Below are 15,949 nucleotides of genomic sequence, written 5' to 3'. Positions count from 1 at the left end.
TATAACCACAGTCACAAGAGTGTTAGTCCTTGAGGACTGTGATCATGGACACGAGGAGCAGGAGGAGTGACAGAAATCTGAATGTTAATCCCCAAACTCTCTAGCTATTAGATCCTTCCTGGAGAAATGCAAATTTAAACAACTGTATGTTCCAGGGGACCCGTGGTCAAATGCCTATCATAGGCAGAAAACTTCCTGACAATCATTAGTTAATGATTTTTTTCTCTCTCAGAAAAAAGAAGATGAAAATAAATTGAATGTTAACTAGTGTGTTCAAGTAAGTCCTAAGAGCTTGTGTGTACCTTTCCAGAAAGATAAATTTCACATGAGCATAACAAATGAAAAATGCAGTGTTTGTAAAGTAGCAATGAGCAATCTTCGTCCCCAGATATGAGGGTTAATGATGTTAATAAAGAACAGAGAGCCCATCCTTTGAGCCCACCTCTAATGAAGTAAAAGGATTGTGATTGGCCATCAGCACTGCCAATCATTTCTGCCCAGGCAGGTTGTAAAATCTTGGAAAGTCTCCCTCACTTTATGCCACAAACCAAATTCACAAGAAATAGGGTGCCCAGGACTGCTTAGGTTTTTGTGAAGAGAAAGAGAGACAGAGAGAGAGTCAGAGAGGAAGGGAAAGAGGGAGGGAGGCAGGAGAGAAAAAGGAATGAATCAGTGAACCTATCTCACATTATGAGGAGGGAACCCATTATGGTACTATTTTTTACAAAACATTTTTTATTGATTTCAGAGAAGAAGGGAGAGGGAGTGAGAGATAGAAACATCAATGATGAAGGAGAATCATTGATCAGCTGCCTCCTGCATGCCCCACACTGGGAATTGAGCCCACAACCCAGGCATGTGCCCGAATCCAACTATAACCTCTTGGTTCATAAGTGACACTCAACCACTGAGCCACGCCAACCAGGCCCATCATGGTACTATTTGAATGTTCTGTGATATTGGCTATTGTTCAAGGAAGCAACAAATTCTTTGACTAAACTCTTGTCTCTTGAAACGTTTAGCTCATTGAGTATTTCAATGCATATGAAAATTACGCCCAGCTAAGAAGAATGGAATTGCTACTAATTTTCAGCAAGTGTCCCTCCTTTGCCCTAGGACTCCTGCTCTGCAGCAGCCCCGTTCAAATAAGTAGGAACCGATGGCTGGGCTCAAAGAGGGAAGGAGAAGTCTCCCCGGCGCTGGACAAAGTGGAGCTGCAATGTTCCCGTGCACATGTGGCTCTAGAGTCCTGAGGCGTATGTCCATCAACACAGGTGAGACCCACAGCCAGTGGGATACAGGCTAGCAATGTGACACACCTCCTTCCATACTGCCCTAGTGCTGCTGTTGCCAGCAGGGATTCACCTCTCATTTCCTCCTTAAAGCTGCCCTGATGTTCATCTAACTCAGATTTTATTGGCATGAAAGTGCTAACTGAAGAAATTTAGTATAATTTCTTGGACTATTAACTCCATGAGTGTGCATCGATTCAGCAAGTGTTTATTTAATGCTCCAGTGTACTAGGGAGCATCCCAGGTGATGAGGGTACAACATGGGCAAAATGCCCATCTGCAGGATGTTCCCATTCTGTGTTGTATTCAAGGCCTGTCACAGGGTTAGCATGAAGCAGATGTGACATGTTAGCACTGAGCAAGTGTCACATGCTAGCACTGAGCAGAGGTGACACGATTAGCACTGAGCAGGTGCTCTATAAGTGCTTGTTGAAAGAAGGAGGAAGGGAACGAGCCCTGTACCAGGTGAGATAGCTTTGCCCAACTTTACCCATTAAAACTCAACATTTGGAAGGTTTGGACTCATCCATTCCCAATTTGGGACAACTCTATTTTAAAGGAGACTCAACTGTATGCAGGGGCAGGTACTCGTCCACATCCTCATGTTGCTAAAAAGAAAAATGGATTGCTCTTTTTCTAGATCCTTTTTTTTCTTTCTCATCATATTAAAAGGGAAAACAAGAAAGATAATCTCTGGGAAATAAGAAGCAAAGTTTTTAAAGAGTACGAAGGAGTTAAAGGTGTACATGGTCTCATCTCTATATCTGCAACACACGTGTAGGATGTTCTTTTCGTTTGCTATTTTGGTTCAGATTTCTTATATGAACTATGACACAACTATACTGAACTATTAAGCACAGAAAGTGTGGGTGTCTTCCTGGTTGTGATTTGAGACGTGCAAGGACACAGTCTAATCTAAACCACCATGGCGCTCTCTCTAGCCTTCCTCTCCTGCCTGAATCTCCACTACCTATGTCAGCCCTTTATTTTAAGATCTTGCCATCATTACTATATCAACAGTGCCAATAGACATTTATGGAGTAGCTGCTATGTATGAATTCTCTGCCAGGCCCTGGACAAATTCTTCCAAAGGGCTCAAGTTAAAAGCCAGTATGTCACTTGCTGGGATCTTACCCACTCATTATTGCCTGCTGCCATATGAACAAAGTTACTGCCTGATGTGGGGAAGAGAGGGACACCTAGAAAGGGTAAAACACTGGACAAGTAGGCTTTGATTAGGGTGAGTTTGGTCATTGATATATATCATCTTAGCCATGGTATTGTGCCTGGATTTACAAAATAGTCACTCAGTGACCTCCTGTTAAGGTATACTTGCTCCTCCTTTCTTGCTTTTAAAATAAAATCCTATTTCCAAATAGCCTGGTGAAGTCCCACAGGTAAAAAGAAAAAAATATGGGGAATCCTTGACTGTGTAAATTCATTCACTTGGCAAACACTTACTGAGCACCTACTGGATACCAAGCTCTGTTCTTAGTACCGGGGAAGCATCAGGGAAAACATAACAAAGACTTCTAGCCTTTGGAAGATATGTTCAAGCCACAAACCATATCATTGGTTCACTGATAATGGGATATTCCATAAATTTAATTTGAACCAACCAATGGGGTTTTCTCAAAAGTGGAGCTTTAACAGCCCAGTATATACCTGTCAAGGCTCACAGCTTCAGTTCCAAGCACAAGCTCCTTGGGGCTCACGCAGAGGCTGACTCATAGAGAAAGAGAAACCACTGACCTGCACCTTTCAAGCAATTCAAACCTTTCTTTAGGAGGAGACCTCTTAGTTAAGTCCCTCTGAAAGGACTCCAAATGCTTCTCCTGCTGCTCAGCTGTTCTCATCAGGAGGTTTTGTTATGCAGGAAAATTGTTCTCATTCTGGTGAAAAGAAGGAAGGTTTGGGGCTCTGGCAGGAAGCCTAGTGTGATGGGTAGAGTGTGGACTTGGAGGACTGGCCACCTGGGTTCAGTTCTGTCCAATACTGTATGCATGACCCCAAGCAATCTCTTTGGCCTCTCTGACCCTCTTGTCTCCTCTTCTAGGGCTAACCACATGCACATCAGCACCATCCTGTCAAGGTCCTGGCATTTACTGACAGTAGTTTCCCTTGTTCTCTGTGAAAATTAAGGCAAAAAGAAAACTGTGTGACCCTGACAAGCAGGGGAGTGTGCTTTGGGCTTTGCAAGGGCTTTTTCGTTTAATTGGTAGCATAAATCTGAAATACTGATGCTTTCATCTCTTCTTTAGGTGCATAGCCAGGGTCCAATCAAAAAACAGAAACCACACACTGGTTAAATAAGGGCAGTTGAATATAAAGGGTAGTTAACTTCAATGAAAGAATAACTGTAAGACATAGGGAACCCCTATGGGATTTCCTTGGTGAGGGACAGCACCAAGGAGGAGCAATGTGTAAGGGGCTCAACCCTAGTTGGAGAAGGTCCAAGCAGGCCACCGGATAGCAGAGAAGCTCCAGGCCACAGCGGGTCTGGAATTGCTGGGTGAACACTAGACCACCCTTCCTTGGGCAGGCGGGGAGCAGGCAGTCTCCAGGTCACTGGCAGGGGAGAGGCCAAGGCCTTCAGAGTGAGTGGGCTACATGCGGTGGGGTAGAGAGAGGGAGCAACAGTCCTGGGTGTTTGGCGCCATGGGGGACTGTGTCTCGGTCCTGCAGGGGCCTCCAGAGAGAATTTGGATGTTGGTATTGGCAGGAGGCCTTCAGAGTGGGCAGGCCATGCCGAGCTCTCGATTCTGAGTAGAGGGCTACAGGAAGGTCACCACAAGGCCAAGGTAACAAGGTCACAGGTGGACCATGTTCTGGGCTCTGTGGCTGGGACAGACCTATGGGATGGCCACAAACCCATACCACTGATTCCCAGCAATGCTGAAAATGACAGGAATGACCTTCCTCCTGCAGTGTCCGACCAGCACCCTCTGCTGAGCATGCTTCACATCGAGCTTATTTTAAGTGGCTTGGGTAACAGAATTCCATCACTGAGCATTGCTGATGGGTGCATTTAGGGCTGAGAAGCAGTAAATTGGAAACATGAGGTCACTGATGACCAGGGTTGGAAACTGCCCAGGGTCCCACAGTCAATGGCAGAACCAGGATTTACAGCCAAGTCTGTTGGCCATAAAGCCCTTTACAAACCCAGCTTTTCTAACACAAGAAGTTAAGAAAAACTCCACCAATGGTCCAGAAACTCCCCTCATTTAAACTCAGAACTTCTGAGGGTCAGAGACACGGGGTATCTATACTAACAAAAGGGAATATGCTAATTAAACCAGGAGACCTTCCGGGAGCCCTTCCGGACATCCTTCCAGACAAAGCCAGGGTGGCGGGGCCGAGGCAGGAGACAGTTAGGGGCAATCAGGCCAGGAGGGGAGGGCAGTTGGGGATGATCAGGCTGGCAAGGGGGGACAGCTGGGGGCAAGAAGGCTGGCAGGGGGGCAGTTAGGGGCGAGCAGTCCAGCAGGCAGAGTGATTAGGGGCGATCAGGCAGGCAGGCAGGTGAGTGGTTAGGAGCCAGTGGTCCTGGATTGTGAGAGGGATTCCCAGATTGGAGAGGGTGCAGGCCGGCCTGAGGAACGCCCCCCCCCCCCATCATGCATGAATTTCGTGCACCGGGCCACTAGTAAGAGTATAATCCTTATTACATGCAAGGTGACAACATGTTTATTTGTTGGCCTCTAAGGGCAGGAACACTATGCTACTCATTTCTGAATTTCCAAAACCATGAGCATAGTAGGAGCTGGGTTATTTTTGCTGAATGAATAAGCATATGAATGAACACAAGCAGGGGGAAGCAAATTTAGTAACACTTCCCAACCTAGTTTTGAAAGCAGCATTAAGCTTGAAAACTTACACTCTACTCACACAGCATTTTGCAACACCACCTCTATTCAACATGCCTCCCATTCTACAAACACATTGTGTTCATTTGTTGGCCTTTCCAAAGATTCTGCCTCCTAAGTGTGTCTGCCATGGATCCCACGGACAGGTGTGTTGCCCTGTTGTCCACTCTGTGACAGTCAGGGTTACACGCCGCTTCATTAATGAGAGTGTCCTGGATGCCAACAAAAGTGCATGCCACTAATTTGAGTCACTAACAATAGAAGGTGGTATGAGATGAGATCTGCCTTCTCAAATAGCTTATAATCCAGCTGAAGAGAGAAGGTGCACATGGAAAAGATAAATCAATCACAATTCTTGACAAGTGCAGTCTCAGGGAACTTCTCAACTGAGTAGAATGGGCAGTAGATGTGGTAGGTGCTGTTGGTTGACTAACTCAACAACATCTCCAAGCCCCCTGCCCTTGCTGGCTCCAACTAAAGTAACTGGAAAACCGTACTCTCAACGCCCCCTGCATAGCAAGATGGAGCCAAGGGGTCAGTTCTGGCCAGTGAATGTATGGGGAATTCTAAGGAGGGGCTTCTGGGGAAACTTTGCTTTGCTTCTGTAGGGCACAGATATGGGGAACACCTTGTCTACCCTCTGTCTTCTTCCTGCAATGAGGATGCAATGCCTGATGCTGCAGCTGTCAGCTCCCAGTCAGAAGGCAACTAGCAGGAGACTGAAGAGCTAACACACCATGGCTGTGGGGCAGAAAGAGAGAAAGAACATGGGAGCCTGCAGGCGTCTTTGAGCCACTGGAATAATACTGAGACCCTCCAGACTTCTTGTGACGTGAACACCAAAGGTGCTTATATTTGAGGCCACAATCAGTTGGTTATTTTGTTGACTGCAGCTAACAGCAGTCCTAATTAACACCAGAGGACAGTATATTGCTGAAGATGAGGGAAAAGGCATGTGAGGTTCACCCGGGAGCCCTTCTGGAGGTGCTGGGTGAATGGGAGTAGGGATTAATTTGAAGGACAGTATCACTAAGGGCAAAGGGCTGGTCAGTATTCCAAGGGATCAAAGGGCCTGAGGCAAGATGAACTTGGAGTCCAGTGGGGGAGGGAGAATGGGGAAATGTGAGAAATTGGATCATCAAAGCCGAGGCCATGGTTCTAAAGGCAAGCACAGCCCCCCAGGGCCAGGAGGGTCAAGCGCTTAGCTCCTCACTCACTTCTGCTGGCCAGCAGCACCTCCACATGTCCTCCTATGGGACAACTTTTCTAAATCCTGGTACTTTTTAAAACTTCTTTCCTCCTTATCTGGACTAGATACAAATTGCATCATGTCCGTCAACAGTTGTCTACACATCATTAATTTCCCTCTGTGGTTCCAGGAATCTTGATCTGGGAACTTCCCCACTCCCTTACCTCCTGGGCTGCTGTAGCTTCGAGCACGGCTAACCTTTCCTAAATTTCTGCTGAGCTCTCACTATGGGCCCATGTCATTCGTCATTTGATAGATTGAATCCATACCACCTGGGCCTGCAGAAATGAAAACAGCTCGGTCCCCAGCCAAAGAAAGCTTCAAGGCAACCCAAAATATTTCAGGAACTTGAGTTTATTTTTAGGAGTTGCCAGGTTGCCCAGAAAGGACCTTTGCTTTAAAGACTTTGAATGTTGAAATAACACATAATAAAGTAAAGGACACTCATCTAAGGTCCCCAATCCTGAAACCGGATCCTGAACCCCTGTCAGCTCATTTGACCAGCTCATCTTCATTCCATTTCCTCTTGGGAGACAAGAAATCTCTAACCAGTTGCTGTTACAATCCTTTCCTGATTTCTTGGGAAAGACATGGAGTTTGTAAAAAGACCAGTTTGATCTCTTACTGGGAGTGGACAGGGTTTCCTTTCCCAGAGCTCAGGGCTCAGGGCATTCAGTGGAACCTGCCTGGTGACAGGCTGTGAGAGAAAGAGCACTGGACCATGAGCTTTATGTGGCCATTGCCTATCTCAGGTGATGTGGGCAAGTAGCAGAACTGTCCCCAACAGTAACAATCATTAAGCCCCACAGAAGTTTTAACACATGGCAGGCGCTGTTCTGTGCCTCACATACATCAATGCAGTTAATCTCTGTAAAATGGCATAGAAATGGATGCCTTTGGGACTTCGGGTTGTGTCATGTTAGGAAGCAATATACCAGCTACTCCCACACACAAGAGGGCTTATCACTTGGTGATAAGCCCCCAAGTACATGGTCAGGAAAGCAGCTGTCTTCCTTTCCCGCAGGTGTCTTTATTTTCCTGCATTTGGGAGAGGAGAGGAGCCTTGATTTTCATATGGGAGATATGCAAACATAAGAAAAATGAAGTTGGGAAGGCCAGGGACGTTTATTGAATCCCACCAGGCTTTTCTGATCAGTCTTTGGTTTTTTGCTGTGTCTCAAAGAGTCTGGACTTGGATGAGGAGTGCAAAGAAAGGGGAGCGGGAGTGGAAAGAGGGTTGGGCCTCGGAAAATCCGGGTTTGGTCCTGGATGCGCTGTGACGTGGAAAGTAGCTTTGGATAAGTCATCGGATCTCTCTGGGGTTGCTTCTTGCACAGTAACGTGAGAGGGTGGAGAGTTTGGTGCTCTATGACCTGCTGCCATGTAAACAGCACAAACACTGAACTGGGCTTAAACCTCACCTTCCATTTGGAACTAGGTTTTCCTTTGACTCCTAAGGCTTCTAGGTCTAACTCTGTAACTAGGGGAGTTGTTAGGGGAAGGGATACAGCATGTCACCATAGGTAGACCGATCCAGAATGAGGCAGCGGGGCCCCAGAGAGGGCCGGGGAAGAGACTGAGTTCTGGAGAGCAGGTCACCATGGGGCACGGCACTCCCTGGAGTTGTCTCTTGTCCTGCCTCTCTCATCTCTGCTTCTCTCTCCTCTCTGCAGTAAGTAGACTGCACTGTGGGCCCTCAAGCTGATCCCATGGAGTTCTGGAACCTCACAGACCTAGTCCAAGTCAATAAAATCATCCCAGCCACAGAACAGATGACCAGTGGCCATTGGCCCCCAACTTTGCTAACCATTTGGGGGTTGACGAATGTTACGACTTCTTTTTCCCAGGAAATCTTGTTTTACCCACACAATTTTATGCATAATTTCAGGGGTCTCCAGACCCCCTTGAGCCCACCAATCCCCATTTCAGGGCCCCAGGCCCACAAGTATGAATCCCTGCTGTCGGTCGTGAGCAGGGGTGGGGTTTGGGGGCAGTGGCATGGTATTGTTCAGTTCCCACAGCTCAAAACTCCTCTGCAGATTTCAGACTGGACAACAGGAGGGAAACTGAAATCTTAGTCAGGTTCTCGGACAGTGTTTTCAAATCAATATATCTCTTCACCTGTTTTTAGAATTTGTGAGCAAAATCAAAACCAAAGCAGTAGCAATTACCGTACTGCATTGACAATAATACCTTGTACGCAGAAAGTTCTTGTAAACTTTAGAAACAGGAAGTACTTGTCACAGTTACTACACTACAGCTTCGCTTATTCAGCATGACTTCAAAGTGTACAGTAATGATGGCAATCAGCACTTGGAAAACCTGAATATAAATATAGGCAGGTCACCTGTCTCAGATGGTCATTACCAAAAATGAGAAAGTGCAGACTTGGGGCTTGAAGAGCCCCTGACATGCCATATGTCTCTTCTAGTACAGAGGAGGGCAGTTATATGTCCTGGGGTTTGGCTTCTGCTTAAGCAGAACTCTCCCCTCAATGCGTACAGGTCTAAGCGGGTACAGTTACCAGCCGGCAGTAACAGTGACTCGATGAGAATCAGAGAAGGCTTCATTCAGCAGAAGAAACAAAAGTTCCTGGAATAGTGAGATCCATGCAGGAAGGACTGGGTTAGTCTTGTTTAACCTGGAGCAAGGCACATAGTACCTGCTCAAAAAATAGGTCAAATGAGTGAATATTCATCCAGTCTGTTCTTGGTCCAGTGTCAGCATAGACAGGAAGGCTTTGCCCCTTCCAAGTCTGGTTCTCATCTGATTCTCTGTCAGTTTGTCTGCTGAGACATTGACCTCCTACCTGAAACAATTGCCCGACTGTCCTGTGCTTTGGTTAATAAGAATTTTCTAGTAAACTTTAACTCTTCTACATCACTAATAATTTGATGCTTGGTTGGCCTTGGTCTTCTTTAGATCTAAACGGAAGCCATCTGTTTTCTTTTGAGCAGAGAGAGAAGCAGCTCTTGTTTCCATCATGAACAATTGAGGTTTTCAATATATACTACCCTTTAATACATGCTAAGACATCAGCATAGCTGTACCCGTGGACACCAGGCACTGACAGTGGCGATGTCCCATTGACCATGGGCCCAGAGTTGTGCAATCACAAAGTGCAGCTGAAGGGTTAAGTTTCAGACACCTATACTTGAAAGATGCGGGATCAAAGGCAGGAAGTGGGGAGGAGCATGTGCAGAGGAGACTGGAAATTCAGGGACCTCTTTTGATGGAGCCCTCAAAATCAACTTTCCCCTTATAGACGGAAGGAAAAAGAATGATTCACAAAGAAGCTTCTGGGAAGCTGAAGTTGTTGGGGAAATGCTTTGAGAACCGAGGAAAAAAAGAAAGTATCTGAGAGTCAATGCAGTGATTTGAGGTAGGAAAGCAAAAAACAAATAGAAATGCTGAGCTGACATACGCACTTATGATTTGAAAATTCACATACAGTACTGCTGGTATGCGTGAGTTAACACAATCTCTCTGTTCTCTCTCTGGAACTGAGCTTGTCTTTCTCATGAGCTCCCAATCACAGGTAGGGACTTGGAGAATAAGTCTTCTCTCGGACTGAGCCTCGGGTCCAATAACTCAAACAGTCCTTCAGGGAGTGTTCAGGCCCTTAGTTCTGCGCACCCTGACCCTGCTCCTCAGAAACTGGTGTCTGAGCTGCCTACCCTGGGAGATGGGTGGGGACTTGTCCCCGTGTCCCAAGAGGGAGGCAGAGAAAGATCTCCTGTCCTCACGGTTTCTTTGGCTTCTTCTAACACAATCCTAAAGTCAGGATGAGGTCAGGATGGTTGCCCCCCTGGCCCTGACTCTATCTCTGTGATCATTTTTGTCCCAGTGTCTTCAAGGGTTGGGTACCCTTGTCTACACCCTCGCACGCTCCCGCTTTCTGACTGCGCAGATAAAATTCTAATAAGAGAGGAATTTAGAAACCTCCTCTCTCAATAAAGCCAGACTTTAAAACGCATTGTCCTGCTTAAAAAAAAAAAAAAAAAAAAAAAAAAAAAAAAACATGCCGGTTTCTTTTCATCTGTTTGACTCCCTCAGCACAACCTACCAACCATCTGCACCTCACCCCAGGCCACCCCACTCCCCAGCGGCTTTGGAAGAAAACCCTGGAGGCAGAAACGGAAAAACAAACATTTTTTTCTGATCCCTCCCTGCACACACCACTGGCAACTGCGTTCTTTTCCTAGGGTCAAGGAAACAAATTACCACAAACTCTAACAGCACACATTTACTCTCTCAGCTCTAAAGGCCGAGAGTCTGAGACCAAGGTCCCAGGGCGGGCTCCCTCTGAGAGCCCCAGGGAAGAAGCAATCCTTCTTTGTCTTGTTCACCTCATCTTAACTAATGACCTCATCTTAACCAATTACAGCTGCAAGGACCCTAGTTCCGCATGAGGTTCCAGATGGACATAAATTGTTGGGGGGCGGGGGGAAGGGGGGATATGATTCAACCCTCTATAGCAGCCCATTCTTCCCCAGCTGGCCCCGCTCCGCGTCGCTGGGTGGCATGGGCTTCAGAAGAAGAGAGGGGGTTAGAATGGGATTCCAGCTGCAGTTCTAGGGATGCTGGTGCTCTTCTGGGACTGATGTTTGCTTCTGTGCTAAGCAGTCTGTCGGGAGAGTGGAATTCGGTACCCCCTGGGGGCTGTTCCGTGTCACCACCCTGCTCTTATGAAGCAGCATCCTGGAGCCCAGCCTCCAGACCTGAAGCAGCGTGGACCACTTCAGAATGTTCTTAAGGGACCTGCCCAGGCTGGAGCTAATGCCCCCCCCCCCCCCCCCCCCCCGCCTGCTGAAGGAAAGGCAGTGACTGGGGAGTTCCTTGTGTTTGTTGCCAGATTTCGACCCCGAACTAGAAATTTTAACGACAAAGGGGTAAACGGTTCTCGTAATGGTTAATTTCCACCCAACACCATCAGTTTGATAGTAAATGTGAAAGCACTTGTTTTTAAAACATCACTTGAAAAAAAAATGCCCAAAAATCTCAAGGCAGTATCAAAATACCTGTGCTGACTCAGAAAGATAATTTTTTGAGCATCAGCAGAAAGGGGAACTTGCAGAATTTGCCATCTTACCTCCTGCCCCAGCCCCACCCCCACCTCAGCTCTGCAAATTCGTGGCGGCCATGAATTGGAGGGGGTGGGAGAACACGGTTGTTCCTGTTTCTGTCTTGCCTATTTAGCTGTATTTAATTCAGTTTAACAAATAATAATGACAGGCAGTGGATCTGGGTGTTCACACATGAATCAAAGCCAGCTCTATCCCCACAAAGCTCCTGGAGTAACAGCCCAGCTGGGCAGACCAACAGCTATCACAGACAGTGAATGCCAGCAGAGAGGAATGAAACGCTAGAGGAGAAATTCATTCTCTTTCAGGGAGAGGAAGACCCTCCCAGTGAAAGATTCTGTCTTCTTGAAACATATTCTGTGTGTAAGGAGGTAGACAAGGTCAAAGAGGTCAGCAGATGCTCAAGAGAAGGTAGAGGAAACAGCACGCACAAAGGCACTGGGGCAGGCAAGTGCTCAGTTATCCAGAATGACTAGGATGTGGGGAGCCTGGAAGGGGAAGGGTGGGAGCAGGGAGATGGTGTGGAAAGGGGCTACGCCTAATGCCTGGCACAGAGCATTCAGATTGATTCCTGCAGTGAGAAGGTCCACCACAGTTTGACAGGGGCTGGGAAGGTGTTGTTTTAAACAAGGGAATGACATTCCCAGATGTAGGCTTCAGGAAGACTGTCTCAGTAGCCTTTGGACAGCGTCTTAGAAGAAGCCAATGGAAAGCAATGTATTGCAATGGTCCAGATAAAATGATGAAGCCTGGATGATAGTGGTGGCTGAAGGGATGTAGAGTGTTGACAGATGACTCATGTCCCTCAAAAAGATATGTTCAAATCCTAACCTGTGGCACCTGTGTGTGTGACCTAATCAAGTCCACCCTGGATTAGGTGGCTGGTGTCTTTATAAGAAGAGGGAAATCTGAATGCAGGGACACTCAGGGAAAACACCATGTGACCAGAGAGGCAGAAGTTGGAGATATGAGGCTACCAGGATGGCTGGCAACCACAGAAGCTATGGGAGAGAGGCATGGAACGGCTTTTTCCTCTGTGCCTCCAGACAACCAGCCCTGCCGACACCTTTATTTCAGATTTCTGCCCTTCAGAGCTGTGGGAGAATCCATCGCTGTTGTTTTAAGCTACCCAATGAGACAATTCGTTATGCCAGCCTTCAGAACCAATAGAGCAGTGATGGTGAACCTTTTGAGCTTGGCGTGTCAGCATTTTGAAAAACCCTAACTTAACTCTGGTGCCGTGTCACATATAGAAATTTTTTGATATTTGCAACCATATTAAAACAAAGACTTATACTTTTGATATTTATTTTATATATTTAAATGCCATTTAACAAAGAAAAATCAACCAAAAAAATGAGTTTGTGAGTCACCTCTGACATGTGTGTCATAGATTCGCCATCACTGCAATAGAGAGAGGACGCTCCTGACTCAGGAGACACCGTGGAGGAAGAATTGACAGGGTTTGGGGACTGGGGACAAGAGGACATAAGGACCACTCTCAGGTTTCCAGCTCGGGGAATTCCACTACAAGCTCCTTGAGAGGTTGAGACACCTGCTTGCTGTAATACTTGGTACACTCAGTAGATGCTTAATAAACACATGCTGGCTCAGCTGTTGTCTTTGGGCTGTAACAGAGCCACTGTAAACTTAGCTATTTGTGTCAGAGTTCTGGGGGGACCTGGGGGAAAGGTGAAGGCTGTATGCCAGGGCTGCCAGGAGGGCCAGAGTGGGTTCAGAATCGTGGCAGTACACGTCTGCCGTTCCTGTGTCTGATTGCAGGCACCTGGGAGGAACGCTAGACATCATGATGGAGTGCAGTGCGGTGGGTGCCGAGGTTCATCTCTCTCTGTCACCACAGGCCACATCCTGAACTCTGTCCTCAGCCCCAATTATAAGACAAACAGCAACATCACTGAGTGCACCAGCTTGGAGGACGTGATGTGGGACCCTCTTCCTCCCCAGCAGCCTGCCAAGTGCCCCCACCTCCACTTCTCTTGAGGATCCTCAGAGGATCCTTAAAATCAATCACAGGCTAAGAGGCTTCTCCGCCCTCCCTTTCCTGGCAGTGTGGAGACTCCAGGGGTCTGGCCAGGGGTTAACTAGCCTGGACCACCCCCATTGGTGGACGGAACATCACCAGGTCAACATGCACAGTGCAGGCCTGCAGGGTGTGGCCTGAGCATGGGCCTTACCAAGGGGACAGGGACTTTGGAGCACACAGGAAGCTGGAGACCTGAGCTGATCTGGGCCTTTTGCAGAGAAGATAGTCAAAATCTAGGAAGGAAGGTGACTCCAGAGGAGTCCAGGAGAAGCTGGCTGTTGCCTTCCCTCTGCTTCTTCCTATCCTTGTCCCTCTCCATGAAGGTAACTCAGAAGAGAAACTGGGGTGAAAGGGAGCAGCTGATGGGGCCACTCCTGTTTTGTATGGTTGGCTTTCTCCAAGTTCATATCCATCAGTGTCTTTTCAGGCCAATCCTCAGAGTTTCCGGGTCCTCTGAAAAGTGTAGCATGGTCACAGTGGTCGTGAGGCCAGGTCTGGACATGAATTAGCATGTCCAGTGGCTCCAACTTCCCACCTCCTTCCATCTTAGTTCTGCCCACTCCAACCCCAGGAGTGCTCTGGGGGGTAGAACTGCCATTCAGAAACTGGAGATGGGGACGTGGAGGGATCCTAAATGAGACACTCCTGTTCCCTCACCTTGTTGTTGAAGGACTGTTACCCGCCCCCCACCCCAGTGCCTCTCCTGGGATTTCCTTCCCGTTCGCTCTGTAGTCAAGGAGATGGGGAGGTGGTTCTTCACTGCCTCAAGGGGCTGCATTCGACTCTCAGCTCACTGGCATCAAAGGCCTAAAATCCTGGGAGTTTAGAGGATTTTCAGAAGTTAGAAGGTTCCGAAGCCTGGCACCCTTCCTGGAGCAGCACCCCCTTTTATAGCACTTACCACTGCAGATGTCCCAGGTAGGTCTGTTCACTGCCTGTCCCCCACGGCAAGGTGAGTCACCTGAGGGCAGGACTGTGCTTTGCTCGCTGTGATGTCCCTGGCACACAGAAATGGGTCTGACACATGGCGGTGTTCAGTGAATATTTGTTGGATGAATGAAGAACATGGACATGGAAAGAGTATTTTGATCAGAGACTGACCTGCCCTGGGGAGAGGGATTTTCTGGCCTAAGAATGAAGGCAGGACAGAGGACCTGGAGTGTCTCTGCTCCCAGCTTCCAGGACAATGCTGATGCCAGGGAGTCAGCAAGAGCCTGGGGGACATGGCTGTGTGGCACCTGCAAGATGGGTCATCAGGCTCCTGGGGGACACAGAGCAGGAACCACTGGACCTGAGGCCATCTGGGCCAGGGTAATGGCCACCTCTCAGTGGTGACCTCTGTGACCTACAGCACCAGGACTGCACGTGAGGACCTATGAAGACTCAGGTGAATGTTTCCTGCAGTCTGCAAATGTTGCTCAAAACGGTGAGTTCTTGCCATGTTTCCTGCGCCCAAGTGTTGGACTGGCTTTGTCCCAGTGTCTCTGTCTGTGAAGAGCCGGGATTTGTTGTGCATGAGCCTATGTCCCTTCTGTTAGTGATAGGAAGAGCAGTCAGAGGGGCAGTGCGAGGGCCATGTCATTACTGTACATGTGTGTGAAGCTAATGAATTTAGGAGGGACAGGTTTTTTTTGGAGGGACAGGTGGAGATGTCCAAAGGTATTTTGAGCATAGCAGGAACATTCTGTTGCTTGCCTGGCCCTTGGCTGAGTTTCTTCCCTCAACTTCGAGTCATAATGCCCCGCAGGCTCTGGCCCAAACCTCCCTAATATCATCATCTATACTCACCTGGTTCCACCCAAACTGGACTTTGGTTTCTCTTAATATGTCCCCTGAGTCAATTAATGCTCCAATGTGGCCACTTAATGATGGCTAATTACATCAGAAGTTTATATGTTCAGTAAAAATGGGTTAGGTCGGAGCCTCTTCTGGTAAACTCTTCTTAGCAATTAGATTGACTCACAGTGTGGATTTGGAAGTGATTAACCTACATTCCTTTAAAATGCATGTTAAAGTTCATATTTTCATGATCGCGGCAATTAGTTTAAGTTAGCAAGATAGCACTAAAATGCGAATCACATCTGGGATCCACATGCTGAGTCCACCCAGTTTTTGGTTACCGTCATCGTTTCCTCCTCTCTGTTCGTGTGTGATGTCACAAAAGAGCAAAAATAAGCACCCGTGGAATTCAGACCATGTCAAGTTGTCCAAAGGGAAAGAATTCTTACATAGGACTTTGAAAAGCCCCATTTTTACCAAGATTGTGTACTCATCAAATTATTACTACAGAAGCCACCAGTTCTGGAAAAGCCCTCACCAACCAGGGGGTAAGAATATCTTTTATCCTCTGGTGGGAAGCTGTAGACCAGCCTTGTTAGGTAGAGTCCCAGAGCATGGGAAGGAGATGGCTGGAG

At 47.5% G+C, this 15,949-nt stretch overlaps 1 protein-coding gene across 1 annotated transcript in view; it reads right to left on the bottom strand.

The window, feature by feature from the left end:
* The window catches only part of ALPK2 (alpha kinase 2), a 102,319-nt gene that overhangs the window by 28,892 nt on the left and 57,478 nt on the right, over window positions 1-15,949 (bottom strand). The window lies entirely within an intron of this gene.

The sequence above is a fragment of the Myotis myotis genome, unplaced genomic scaffold (genome assembly GCF_014108235.1).
Source record: "Myotis myotis isolate mMyoMyo1 unplaced genomic scaffold, mMyoMyo1.p scaffold_m19_p_9, whole genome shotgun sequence".
NCBI classification, from domain to species: domain Eukaryota; kingdom Metazoa; phylum Chordata; class Mammalia; order Chiroptera; family Vespertilionidae; genus Myotis; species Myotis myotis.
The sequence above is the reverse complement of the archived record's forward strand: the minus strand, read 5'-3'. Positions and strand labels throughout refer to the sequence as shown.